The sequence below is a fragment of the Loxodonta africana genome, chromosome 10, assembly GCF_030014295.1.
Source record: "Loxodonta africana isolate mLoxAfr1 chromosome 10, mLoxAfr1.hap2, whole genome shotgun sequence".
NCBI lineage: Eukaryota > Metazoa > Chordata > Mammalia > Proboscidea > Elephantidae > Loxodonta > Loxodonta africana.
In genome coordinates, this window is record NC_087351.1 from 77869456 (window position 1) to 77883022 (window position 13567).

Consider the following 13567-nt stretch of genomic DNA (forward strand, 5'->3'; position numbering starts at 1 on the left):
GTATATTCCTAGGAGTGGGGTTACCACTTCACATTTTTTATGATTCTTTACAGCTTAGAAAACGTTTTCTCACAATTTAGGATGATAAACCATTATTATCCTAGTCCTGGAAGGCCCAAGTAAGAGAAAGTGGTTTATAATTCAAGTAATCGTTATTTTGTTTCATTAAAAAACATTTTGGCTGTTGAGAGAATAAAACTCAGAACAAGTTATCTGGGAAGCTATGGACTCTGTACTTGGGGAAACTTGAAAGGGGAGTAGGCGACTCAGGGCACATAGCCTGACCTCACCACCACCCAACAGCCATCAAAATCTTGGCTAAGGGGAAATATTTGTAGAGTTCTGGGTAAAGGGCTTGCTGTTCATCTTCTGGGTACTCTCCAGCCTTTGGGAATCTTCCCAAGTTCTGCCTCTTGAACTCGGTTTCCTGTAGCTAAACTTTATTTTTTTTTTTGTACACAGAATAAGAAATTTTATTATCTGGAATGCTGATGCATGACAAATAACAAGCTTAATTAGAGGAGGAGAGAGAGGGAAACAGCAGATACTGAAGTAGATTTCTGGGCAGGTTTAAAACCTGTAAAAGGTTAATAATGTAATTGTTCAGTCTTTTTTTTTTTGGAAACTCTGGTGGTTAAGTGCTACAGCTGCTAACCAAAGGGTCGGCAGTTCGAATCCACCAGGCGCTCCTTGGAAACTCTATGCGGCAGTCAGTTCTACTCTGTCCTACAGGGTCACTATGAGTCAGAATCGACTCAATGGCACTGGGTTTTTCCGGGTCAGTCTTTTTCAGATGTACAACTTTCCTTTTAAAATGACAATTTTCACCCGCAGTTCTTATAATATGGAGTTCAACTTTTGCCTGTTAAATTAAGTGAAAAAGAGATGAACAAAATAGAAATTTTCCCTGTGTATAAAGTGTTAGAAATTATTTTCTTTGTAACTTCACATAACATATTAATGTCTAAAATTTTTAATTAAGAAGGTCTTAATTTTTTCTGTTTAAAATGGTCACGACATGGATTTCCTTGAATTAAATATCATAGTAGCTTTATAAATGATCAAGATACATGTATAAACAAAATTAAGGTGCTCATGGAAACACATTTAAAGATATAAAGATATAGCACATGATGTATATACTTCTTTTTGGGTCTGCTCATCTTTTTGAGATACTGAATAAAATCCAATTTATATTACAGTAGTAACTTAGCGTTTGATAACTATGACTTGAATAGATCACAAAAATCAGAATTTCCAAAGTTTTCTCAATAGACTTCCAGTCCAAATAATTCAAAGACATGTTGTGTCCTAAGTTGGACATTTTGGTTGTTTTTTCTCATCATATAGGTACTATTAGTGGGCTTATTGGCAGTTTGTCTTGGTCATGCCCTGTTCTTGCAAAGTCATCCCTTACTGTGAAGCCGATATGAAAGATATCTTCCCCAGTGCAAGGAAAATAATCTGCATCAACAACCAAGTCAAAGGCAGGGGTATTTCAGGACGTTCTTGAGAAGAGATTTCAACAGTCCTACGATCTTCCTTCTCTCTTAACGATTCTCTTCCTTTTTCACAACCGTACAGTCACTGTCCTCTTCTATTTTACAAAATAAACACAGTTGTTTTGAATATCAAGTTTTGCATTGGCACAGAGCTATTTCGAATGTACCCAAAAAGTAACAGGATGTTGGGTCTCTCCTCAAATACTGTCCTCCTCTTTTAACAGCATTTACTTACTCCCTATCAGTAATCTCATCACGGCCAAGTTCTTTGGTCAGACGATTGACAACCATAAATGAAAAAAGCCCTTCAATAAAAGCTAACTGATCAAACAGGGTCTTCTCATAATGCATTTGAAACCCGCCATCCAGGCTTGCTTCTTTGGCTTTGGATGTTCTCAGAAATATCTTGTTGGCTTCTTCAAGGGCTGTGGACACTCTGTAGCCTGCACTACTGAGCTGCTCCTCTTCCGGATAGATAGTCACAGCCGTCCTCCCAGTCATCGAATTCCTTGCCTTCCAAGTGAGGGGCTCGGCCTGGCCGGGCTGCTCCCCATGGCTGTACCGGTCAGCAAGGCCACCTGCCTCTGCCATGGGCTGGGCCTCCTCCTCCTCCATTGGGCCTTCCTCCTGGAGCTATGGCAGGGCCCTGGTGCAGGAGGGGCTCCTGGACGGCTCCCGTTTATGCCGCCTACCTTCATCTGCGGAGGGTAACATTTGCCAGCCATCCACCTCCGTGTGCAGGCCATTGCTCTCCTCACGTGGTTCAGACAGCTTGGACATTTCAGACATGATTCAAGCTGCTCAAATGCTCACACAGCATTTGCCTGTAGCTGAGCTTTGCTTAAAAAAACAAAAACAAACCCATTGCCTTCGCGTCGATTCTGACTCATAACAGCCCTATAGGACAGAGTAGAACGGCCACAGACGGTTTCCAAGGAGCACCTGGTGGATTCGAATTGCCAACTTTTCGGTTAACAGCCGTAGCTCTTAACCACTATGCCACCAGGGTTTCCTAAACTTTGCTTAGTGAAAGTAAATCAGTCTGCAACCCAGAATGTACGAAATATCTTGTCTCTATATTCTTTAAAAATTCAGCTTAAACCCAACTCAGAGCCCCCTCTCCCCCGCCCATCCAGCTGGGCTTGTGAGGAACTCAGTTATTTGGGGACTGACCCCCAGGGTTGCGCCAAAGTCCTGATGTCAAAGCATTGGGAAGGCTCTTTGGTCCTGCTGGGTCCCTCCTGGCTGTGTTGGGGTCCCTGTGCTTATCATAATCACAGAACTGATCACCCCATGTATAGCTACCTGTTTAGGTGACTGTCTTCCCTTCTAAACAGTCAGCAGCTTAAGGCAGATTCTGTGTTTTTATTAGAACCTGATGCATTGACTAGTATGCAGCTATTGTTGTTATTGCTGTTTTAGGTGCCATTGAGTCAGTTCCCACTCACAGCAACCCTACATTCAACAGAAGGAAACGCTGCCCGGTCCTGCATCATCCTCACAATCATTGTCAAGATTGAGTCCATTGTTGTAGCCAATGTGTCTATCCATCTCGTTGAGGGGCTTCCTCTTTTTCACTTTACCAAGCATGATGTCCTTCTCCAGGGGCCGATCCCTCCTGATAACATGTCCAAAGTATATGAGATGTAGTCTTGACATCCTAGCTTTTGAGGACAACTCTGGCTGTATTTCTTAAAAGACAGGCTTGTTCATTCTTCTAGCAGTCCGTGGTGTATTTAATATTCTTCACCAACACCATAATTGAAAGGCATCGATTCTTCTTCTGTCTTCCTTATTCATTGTCCAGCTTTCAAATGCATATGAGGTGACTGAAAATACGGTTTGGGTCAGGTGCACCTCAGTCCTCAAAGTGACATCTTTCCTTTTTAACACTTTAAAGAGGTCTTTTGCAGCGGGTTTGCCCAATACAGTATGTCATTTGATTTCCTGACTGCTGCTTCTGTGGGTGTTGATTGTGGATCCAAGTAAAATGAAATCCTTGACAGCATCATTCTTTTCTCCATGTATCATAATATTTCTTCAATAAGAAAATTGTGAGGATTTTCGTTTTCTTTATGTTGAGGTGGAATGCATACTGAAGGCTATAGTCTCTGATCCTCATCAGTAAGTGCTTCAAGTCTTCTTCACTTTCAGCAAGCAAGTTTGTGTCATCTGCATATCACAGGTTGTTAATGAGTCTTCCTCTTGTTCTGATGCCATATTCTTCTTCATACAGTTCAGCTTCTCAGATTATTTGCTCAGCACACAGACTGAATAAGTATGGTGAAAGGATGTAACCCTGATGCACACATTTCTTGATTTTAAACCATGCAGCACCCCCTTACTCTGTTCGAATGTCTGCCTCTTGGTCTATGTACAGGTTGCACATGAACATGATTTAGTGTTCTGGAATTCCTCCTCTTCTCACTGTTATCCATAATTTGTTATGATCCGCACAGTTGAATGCCTTTGCATAGTTAATAAAACATAGGTAAACACCTTTCTGGTATTCTCTGCTTTCAGCCAGGATCCATCTGATATCAGCAATGATATCCTTTGTTTCACACCCTCTCCTGAATCCAGCTTGAATTTCTGGAAGTTTCCAGTCGATGTACTCCTGCAATGGCTTTTGAATGATCTTCACCAAAATTTTACTTGTGTGTGATATTAATGATATTGTTTGATAACTTCTGCATTCTGTTGGATCATCTTTCTTAGGAATAGGCACCTGTATGGATCTCTTTCAGTCAGTTGGCCAGGTAGCTGTCTTCCAAACTTTTTGGCATAGATGAATGAGCGCTGCAGCACTGCATCCTTGTGCTGAAACATCTCAATTGGTATTCCGTCAATTCCTGGAGCCTTGTTTTTCCACAGTGCCTTCAGTGCAGCTTAAACTTCTTCTCTCGGCACAGTTGTTTCTCGACCATTTGCTACCTCCTGAAATGGATGAATGTCAACCAATTCTTTTTGGTACAGTGACTCTGTGTACTTCCATCTTCTTTTGATGCTTCCTATATTGTTTAATATTTTGCCCATAGAATCCTTCAAAATTGCAACTCAAGGCTTGAATTTTTTCTTCAGTTCTTTCAAATTGAGAAATGCCAAGTATGTTCTTCTCTTTTGGTTTTCTAACTCCAGGTCTTTACACATTTCATTATTGTCATGGTTTGAATTGTATCCCCCCAAAATGTGTATATCAGTTTGGCTGGGCCATGATTCCCAGTATTGTGTGATTGTCCACCATTTTGTCATATGATGTGATTTTCCTATGTGTTGTAAATCCTTCCTCTGTGATGTTAATGAGGAGGGATGGGAGGCAGTTGTGTTGATAAGGCAGGACTCAATCCACCGGATTGGATTGTGTCTTGAGCTTGTTTCTTTTGGGATATAAAAGAGAGAAGCAAGCAGAGAGACAAGGGGACCTCATACCACCGAGAAAGCAGCTCTGGAAGAGAGCACGTGCTTTGGACCTGGGGTTCCTGTGCAGAGAAGCTTCTAGTCCAGGGAAAGATTGATGAGAAGGACCTTACTCCAGAGCCAACAGAAAGGGAAAGCCTTCCCGTGAGCTGATGCCCTGAATTTGGACTTTTAGCCTACTTTACTGTGAGGAAATAAATTTCTCTTTATTAAAGCCATCCACTTGTGGTATTTCTGTTATAGCAGCACTAGATAACTAGGACAATTACAGTGTTTTACTTTGTCTTCTCGGGCTGCCTTTTGTGATCTTCTGTTCAGCTCTTTTACTTCATCATTTCTTCCATTTGCTGTAGTTTACATGCAAGAGCAACTTTCAGAGCCTCTTCTGACATCGTTTTGGTCTTTTCTTGCTTTCCTGTTTTTTATGTATGATATCCTTGATGTCTTCCCACAACTTGACTGGTCTTTGGTCATTAGTGTTCAGTGCATCAAATCTATTCTTGAGATGGCCTCCAAATTCAAGTGAGATATACTCAAGGCTGTATTTTGGCTCTTGTGGACTTGTTCTAATTTTCTGCAGCTTCAACTTCAACTGGCATATGAGCAACTGATGGTCTGTTCCACAGGTGGCCCCGGCCTTGTTCTGACTGATGATACTGAGATTTTCCATCGTCTTTTCGCACAGATGTAGTTGATTTGATTCCTGTATTTTATAATAAATACATGTTATTGAATAAATAAATATTTCTATTATAAAAAAAAATAGCACTTAATATATTAGGTTTTTTTTTTGGTCTTTTCTCCTTCAAGATTGAAACCACAGAGGAAAAAAATTGTGTTTATCTCTGTTTCCTCAATGCCTGTAGACCCTTATTAATGTTCTTTGAATAAACAATCGAATGGTACCTCTTCTACTGTGCATTGCATTATAGTGGCTTTTTTTACTTTGTACATGGTACATTACCTGTGGACAAGGTTCAGTCTTGGTCATTGTCATAGTAACTGTTACCTGTTTCCCACATCTATTTTCTCCTTCATGTTGTTGTTGTTAGCTGCCTTTGAATCACCTAGACTCATGGTGATCCCATTCTATTGTGATCTATAGGGTTATAATTGGCTGATTTTTGGAAGCAGATCGCCAGAACTCTCTTCCTAGTCCCCCTTAGTCTGGAAGCTCTGTTAAAGCCTGTTGAGCACCATAGCAACATGCAAGCCTCCACTGTCAGATCGGTGGAGGCTCTGCATGAGGTATGTTGACCAGGAATCAAACCTGAGTCTCTCACATGGAAGGCAAGAACTCTGCCACCAAATCATCAACGTCCCTTTCTCCTTCACTGTTTGTTGTTGTTGTTGGTGACGTGCAGTTGATTTTAACTCCTTCATAAAAAAACCCATGAATTTTAGCTGGGCCCATGGCTTTCTAGAAGTGTGATGTGCCTAAGTTCTGACATGGTAGGCACACATACAGGCATGAACACTGTACTTCCCATTGCTTCTTCCCACTGGTAGGAGTGTAGGCATGATGGGAAGCTTTGCCTGGCCACCAGCATGAGGGGAACACCCAACGAATAGTGGAGCAACAGGAGAAAAGGCCTCTAGGAACCCAGCACTGTGGGGCCTCCACACTGGCCCCAGACTGTTGTGTATGAGAGGAATAACTTCTATCTTGTTTAAGCCACTGTCTCTGTTAGAGCAGCTAAGCCTTTATCCTAACTAATACCCTCATCTGAGCACCCCTTGCTGCCCACAACTCAGTGCCTGGCTGGAGCAGGCCACCATCCCAGCAAGGTCCCTTCCTGTCCCATCCATTTCCATATTTTTATCCCATCCCTTGGAGCTCCCAGGGGAGGTCACACAGAGGCCAGAAGGCAGCACTCCTTCTAAGCAGCTCAAGCCTGAGTCAGCAGCAGTTTTCAGTTTAATGAGATGATGCTAATTATTGTACCTCTCCGGGACGAATGGGCTTGTCCTCCCTGGATACCTATGGAAGGTCCTGGCATTCCATCATTGTTGATCTTGAAGGGCAAGCAGAAGACAGGTGTCTCAGAAAGGGGCAAGAGACTGTGGGCCTATATAGAACATGCATTTGCTGCCCCAGAACCAAGTGTGAACTTCAGTAAAGGGAGAGAGTATGGTAGCTGGGGCCACCTGCACCCTGGGAGATGCTGCTGAAAATACCTCCTTAGCCTTCCCTGAGTTTGCCAGGATGTGCTGTACAGGACATCTGAGAAAATGCTGTTTGCTTAGTAGTCTGTAATGATTCTCACCAGCTTTGGCGGGTTTGCAACAATGGTTCATCGGCTTCTAGCCCTCTGGCAGCCCTTGCAGCTCTGATGCATTTGGCATGAACTGCAGCCCATTCTGCATTCTTTCCTGTTTTGGGCTCCCTTGGAAATCCATGGACCTTGCCCCACAAACTACTACCCCATGAACACCTGCCCCATGAACCTCTGGCTCATGAACTCCTGCTCCATAGACCCCTGGCCCATTAACTCCTGTCCCATGAACCCCTACCCCATGAACTCCTGCCCTATAGATCCCTGGCCCGTGAACTCCTGCCACATGAACCTCTGCTCCATGGACCCCTACCCCATGAACTCTTGCCCTGTGGACCCCTGGCTCATAAATACCTGCCCCATGGACCCCTGACCCATGAATTCCTGCCCCATGGATTCTGGTCCATGAACTCCTGCCCCATGGACCCTTACCCCATGAAATCCTGTTCCATGGTCCCCTACCCCATGAAATCCTGTTCCATGGTCCCCTACCCCATGAAATCCTGCCCTGTGGACCCTTGGCCCATGAACTCCTGCTCTATGGACCCCTACCGCATGAACACTTGCCCCATGGACCCTTGGTCATTCCTCAGCTGTGCTGCATTAACTAGATCCATGGACTCCCCCTGGAGCTCTGGTTCCCTTTTCCGAACCCAGGCATGTCCAAAACAGAGAGCACCCATTACTCTAAACATCTTTATTTTGGAGGGTGGGAATGGTAAGAATCCATTTCTTGCTCAGGAAGATCAGTAGGGCCTTGGGGGCTGAATTTCTTATTTTATCTGGTATTTATTTACTGAGTACTTACTAGAGGTTGGAGTTCTTAGGTGATGTAAACAGTTAACACATTTGGCTGCTAACTGAAGTGTTGGTGGTTTGAATACGCCCAGAGGCACCTCAGAAGAAAGACCTCTGTTTTTGGCCATTGAAAATCTAATGGAGCACAGTTCCACTCTGACACACATAGGGCTGCCATGAGTTGGAATCGACTCGATGGCAATCGGTCAGGCACTTTGCCAAGTACTATCCCCATTCTGATTCATAAAACAACTTCCTAATAACTCTTTTGGGGGTGGTATAGGGAAAGAAATATTCCATTGGTAGAATTATAACCTGGTACAGTGGTTAAGCACTTGGCTGCTAACTGAAAGGTCAGCAGCTCAAACCCCTCCCCAGTGGCTCCACTGGAGAAGGATGTGTAGTCTTCTTCCTTAAAGATTACAGCCTTGGAAACCCCACAGAGCCGTTCTGCTCTGTCCTATAGGATCGTTATCAATCAGAATTTACTTGACAGCAATGGGTCGGGTATCTTCATTTTACCAATGAAGAACCTGAGGCAGGGAAAATTTGGAAATTCACATGGTAATCCAGCTCACAGAGACTAAACCTCAGAGCTAGGATTCATGCCCAAGGAGTCTGGCCCAGAATCCTATTCTTCCCAGGATGCCTTAGGTTTGTTCCTTCCATTCTAAAGAATGGATGTAAATGCAAGTGATCTCCAGTGAGGAGAGTAAAGGGCAGGAACAGGTGAGCAATAGCAAGTGTCAGATACACTGGGCAAGATAGAGTCAGACACAGAGCTTGAAGTCAGAGGTTGGGTGCCAGGGTGATCAGGAACAGGTGAGATAAGTGGAGTGCCAGGCAGGTGGGGCAGAATCGTGCAAAGCAGCGTGTTGGCTGAGAATAAAGCAGAAGGCCAGGAGCTCTCTGCTGTTAGGTGTTGGCCACCTGGGTCAAGGAGAGGCCACCCAGGTCAAGGAGAAGCCACCTGGCTTGCAGGTGCTGGTGAGGCCCTGGGATGGGGAGGGGTGGAGGAGTAAGTCAAATGTTAGCATCTCTCCCCTGCAGTGAAATTGGCTGTTTCCTCCTGCTCCTTCCCTGCAACCCCATCCTTCTGGTTCTAGGAGGAAGCCTGAGGGGCATGGGCTGTGGCTTCTCTGACACAAAGATTTTCTCTCCAGCCTTGTCAGTCTCAAGCTCACTCCAGCTGCATCGCAGGCCGTGTGGACGCTCCCTCAGGAGTAGTCCTTGCCAAACCAGTCTTCCTCGCCACATCATGACTCCATTTATTTTCAGATTTTATGTGCTTTAAAATAGCCTTGCTGATAGGTGCCAAAACCCAGCAGACCTGAAAAATGCTTATCGAGGTTAAAAAAAAAAAAAGAAATGAAGGACATTGGCTTCTCCAGCATAACTTATTCTCATTCTCTTCCCTCTGTCCTGTGAAATGTTCATACAAAGCTGAAAGAAGGGCTGGATCCTGAGGGTTGCAAAATAGCCTTGCAATGAGGAAAGCTCCATTTCCATCATGCAGAGGCAGAAAGGGACCAGACACTCATGGGCTGGATTCACATTGCATTTGGAGGCTGGGCAGGGGTGGAAGGAGGGGATATGGGGATCAGGAGGGAGTCAGGATGGCAGCCAACCATTCATTTTCTGGCTTCTCTGCTTCTCTCCTTTTCCCATTGGCCCTTCAAAGCTTGAGATGCCTGGGAGGGACTGCCCAAGGGTTTTATACCTGGGGATCTCTGACCACGGGTGATGCCACAGACAGGACTAGCTGCTTCAACCCTGCTTGAAATTGACTTAAAGTATGGAAGCCTCTTATGTCCCTCATGGAGCCCTGGTGGCACAGTGGTTAAGAGCTACGGCTGCAAACCCTGTGGGGCAGTTCTATTCTGTCCTATAGGGTTGCCATGTGTTGGAATCGACTCAATGGCCATGAGTTTGTTTGTTTGGTTTTTATGTGCCAGATGCTGTGCTAGGCCTGGGGATACAGAAACATATAAAATAAACAAAGCATGCTCTCTGCCTTCAAGGAGAGTCAAAAAAACACAGGGTGCTGTAGGTGCACATAGTAGTGGCACCCAATACCTTCGGAGGTTAAGGCAGGCTCTGTGGAAGAGGTCACATTGAGGCTGAGACTGAGAGGATCAATAGCAGTCGAGCGGCAGGGATGAGGTGATGGGAAAGGATGTGCATGCAAAGGGAAGGGCACATGCTAAAGGCCCAGAGGTAAAAAAGAGCAAGCTGTGTCTATGAGGCCACAAGTAGTGAAGAATGTGAGAGGGCCGTGGGCATAAACAGGTTGAAAAGGTAAGACGCTGGTGAGCCTGGCAAGCAGGCATAAAGAGTTTAGACTTTACAAGGGGGTACGTCATTTCATTCAGTGTTGTATTCCAATGGCTTGATTGGTGACTGGAGCATAGTAGATGCTCAATAAATATTTTTTGTTGAATAAGTGGTGAGCATTGAAAGATTTTAAGTAGAGAAAGATCTGATGAGATCTGCATTTTAGAACATCACCGAGCTACAACGCAGAGAATGAATTGCAGGGCAATGACCTGAAGGTGGAAAAAAAAAAAAAAGAAGGACAGGGAAATCAGAGGCCCTAACCCCAGGCATGGCAGTAGAGAAAAGTGGACACAGAATCTACAGGCCTGAATGACAGGTTGTCAGGAGCTGTTGGAAGGGAGGAGTCAAGATCAAGGATATCCAGGTGTAACTTCCTTTGAAAGCCCTGGATGAGGTGCAGACAACAGCCCTGAGGTGGGCAATCCCTGTGGACATGTCTATGTCTACTCGGCTTGGTATCTGGGCTTGGCATATCTGAGAGGCTCCCAAGACACATGCTTACATGGCCCATATGACATATGGTACCTCCTCCAGCCCAGAGTCCCCTTACAGAGAGAAATATTGTCCTGAAATGCTCTGCTTCTCTCCTTTTCCTGTTGCCCCCTCAATATTAGTTTTAATTCACTTGAAAGTACACGGTGTGGAGAACTTGAGAGCTGTGTGAGAGTGGGGGACCAGGGGAAAACAAAATACATGGTTTCCATTATCCACAGTTTTATTTAGATATCACAGCATTTTGTTCCTTTAATCTTTAAAACATCTATTGAACAACTGTCAATGTGTAAGGGAGAAAAAAAAAAAATTTTTTTTCTTTAAGGGAGAAGGGAGCAATAATTGAGCACCTACTCATTTTCTAAGCTTCATATTTGCTGTATTCCATTTCATTTCATAACAGTTCTGTAAGGGGGGACCCAAATTGGTGAAGTGACTTGCCTAAGCCACACAGTTATCAGAGTCAGAGACAGAGTATGGAACTAGCATTGTTCATAAAGGCAGAGGTCTTCCCATCATCCCACATCTCCTCCGTCATGCCCCAAATGCCACAGAAACCAATGAATGAGTAAAGCTTGCTCTCTTACTCTCAATAGTCCTGAAAAGAGAGAAAAGGCCCCCACACAATCTGTACACCCAGATTGTTGTTGTTGTTAGCTGCTGTCGAGTCAGCCCCCAACTCACGGCAACCCCAAGTACAATGGAACAAAACGCTGTCCAGTCCTGTGCCATCCCCATGATTGGTTGCAGATCAGTCTGTTGTGATCTATAGGGTTTTCACTGGCTGATTTTCAGGAGCAGATTGTCAGCCCTTTCTTTCTAGTTCATCTTAGTCTGGAAGCTTCACTGAAACCTGTTCAGCATCGTAACAACACACAAACCTAGATATCACAGGCATTTTAAAATTAAAATATTATCTCTCTATGTATCTACCTGCCTGCCCGCCCGCCCGTCCTTCTGTCCGTCCGTCCATCCATCCATCCATCCATCATGTCACCAGGGGCTTCCACTACCTACAAAGTCCTGTAGGGGCCTCCACTACCTACAAAGCCCAACACGAGCCTACACTAACAGTCGGGCGATGCTGTGCACCAGGTGCATTGGCTGGGAATGGAACCTGGCTCTCCAGTGTGGAGGGAGAAAATTCTACCACTGAACCACTACTGCCCTGTATATCCAGGTAAATGCCATCATATATGGAGAAAATATAGGAGGGATTAAACGCATTTATAGGCTTGGTTATCAGAGAAAATCAGCTGAAAGAAAGGGCAGTATTGGGTTGTAGAAAGAATGTAGGTATTAGCATCAAATAGGTCAGGATTAAATTCTGGTTATGCCCTTGCAAGCTAAGTGGCCTTGAGTTGGGTACCTAACCTCTTTGATGCTCAATTCCCTCATCTGCAAAATGGAGATAAGACTGCTCAACTTAAAGGCAAGGGATTAGAGATTATGCAAAGCACACAGCCCAGTGCCTGGCACACAGTGGATGCCCAGTACAAGGCCTTCACTATGACTTGAGCCAGGCCCTGAAGGACAGGCACCATTTCAACAGCAGGAGATGGGGTCAGGGGAGGACATTGCAGATGGAAGGAGTAGAATAAGCAAATATTGTATTCGTAGGGAAGCATGAAAAGTGGTGAGTCATTCAGCTTGATTGAAATGTAGGAAAATGTGTGCTTGAGACGGAGTTTGCAATGGCAATTTAGAGAATAAGGAGGACCTTAAATGCCATCTGCTTCTCTCCACCCCCACTGTTGCTTCATTAGTCCTGCCCCTGATACCTCACCAGGGTCCTTGCCCACCTCCTGCCTCCAGTCTTATTGCATTGTAAACCATTCTCCTCATTGGAGCTGGGGTTCGCACAGTTTGAACTTTATTCAACAGCCGCTGAGGAGCTGTAGAAGGTTTGGAGTAGGGAAATTACTAGGTTGGCATTGTGCCTTAGTTATTTGTCCAAACAGCAAGGTTGTATAGCGAGGGCCACAGGGCAGCATAAGCAGCGTATTCACCTTGGATACTACCACCCGTCTGTCAGCTTGTTGTACTGTGGTGGCTTCAATGTTGCTGTGATGCTGGAAGCTATTCCACTGGTATTTCAAATACCAGCAAAGTTACCCATGATGGGCAGGTTTCAGCAAAGATTCCATAATAAGGCAGTCTAGGAAAAAAGAGCCTGGAGGCCTATTTCTGAAAATCAGCCAATGAAAATCTTATGAACCACAACAGGACATTGTCTGACTCGCTTGCTTTAGACACATCATCAGGAGGAATCAGTTGCCGGAGGAGAACATCATGCTTGGAGAAGTAGAGGGGCAGTGAGGGTGACTGAGACCCTCGATGAGATGGATTAGCACAATAGCTCCAGCAATGGACCGAAACATGCCACCAATCATAAGGATGATGCAGGACTGGGCAACGTTTCATTCTGTTGTACAAAGGGTAGCAATGAGTCAGTCAACTCAATGGTACCTATCTATGTATCTATCTATCTATGCCACGAGGGGCCTCCACTACCTACAAAGTCCAACCCAAACTCACTTGCATGTTCTATGCAGCCCGTCAAGATGTGGCCTCTGCTGCCTTCTCCTACTCATCTCCTACCACACACCTCCCACTCATACCTCAACTCCCACCCAGTTTGTGTACACCAGGCTTCTCTTCCTTTCTTCCAAAGTACTCTGAATGGCAGATGAGAAAAACCATGATCCCAGAATCTGAGCCTGTATCAGAAGGCAGGTTACCGTG

General features: G+C 44.7%; 1 pseudogene; it reads right to left on the bottom strand.

The window, feature by feature from the left end:
- Window positions 1-1085: 1085 nt before the first annotated feature.
- Window positions 1086-2430, bottom strand: LOC100657344 (EP300-interacting inhibitor of differentiation 1-like; annotated as a pseudogene).
- Between the last annotated feature and the right edge of the window lie 11137 nt (window positions 2431-13567).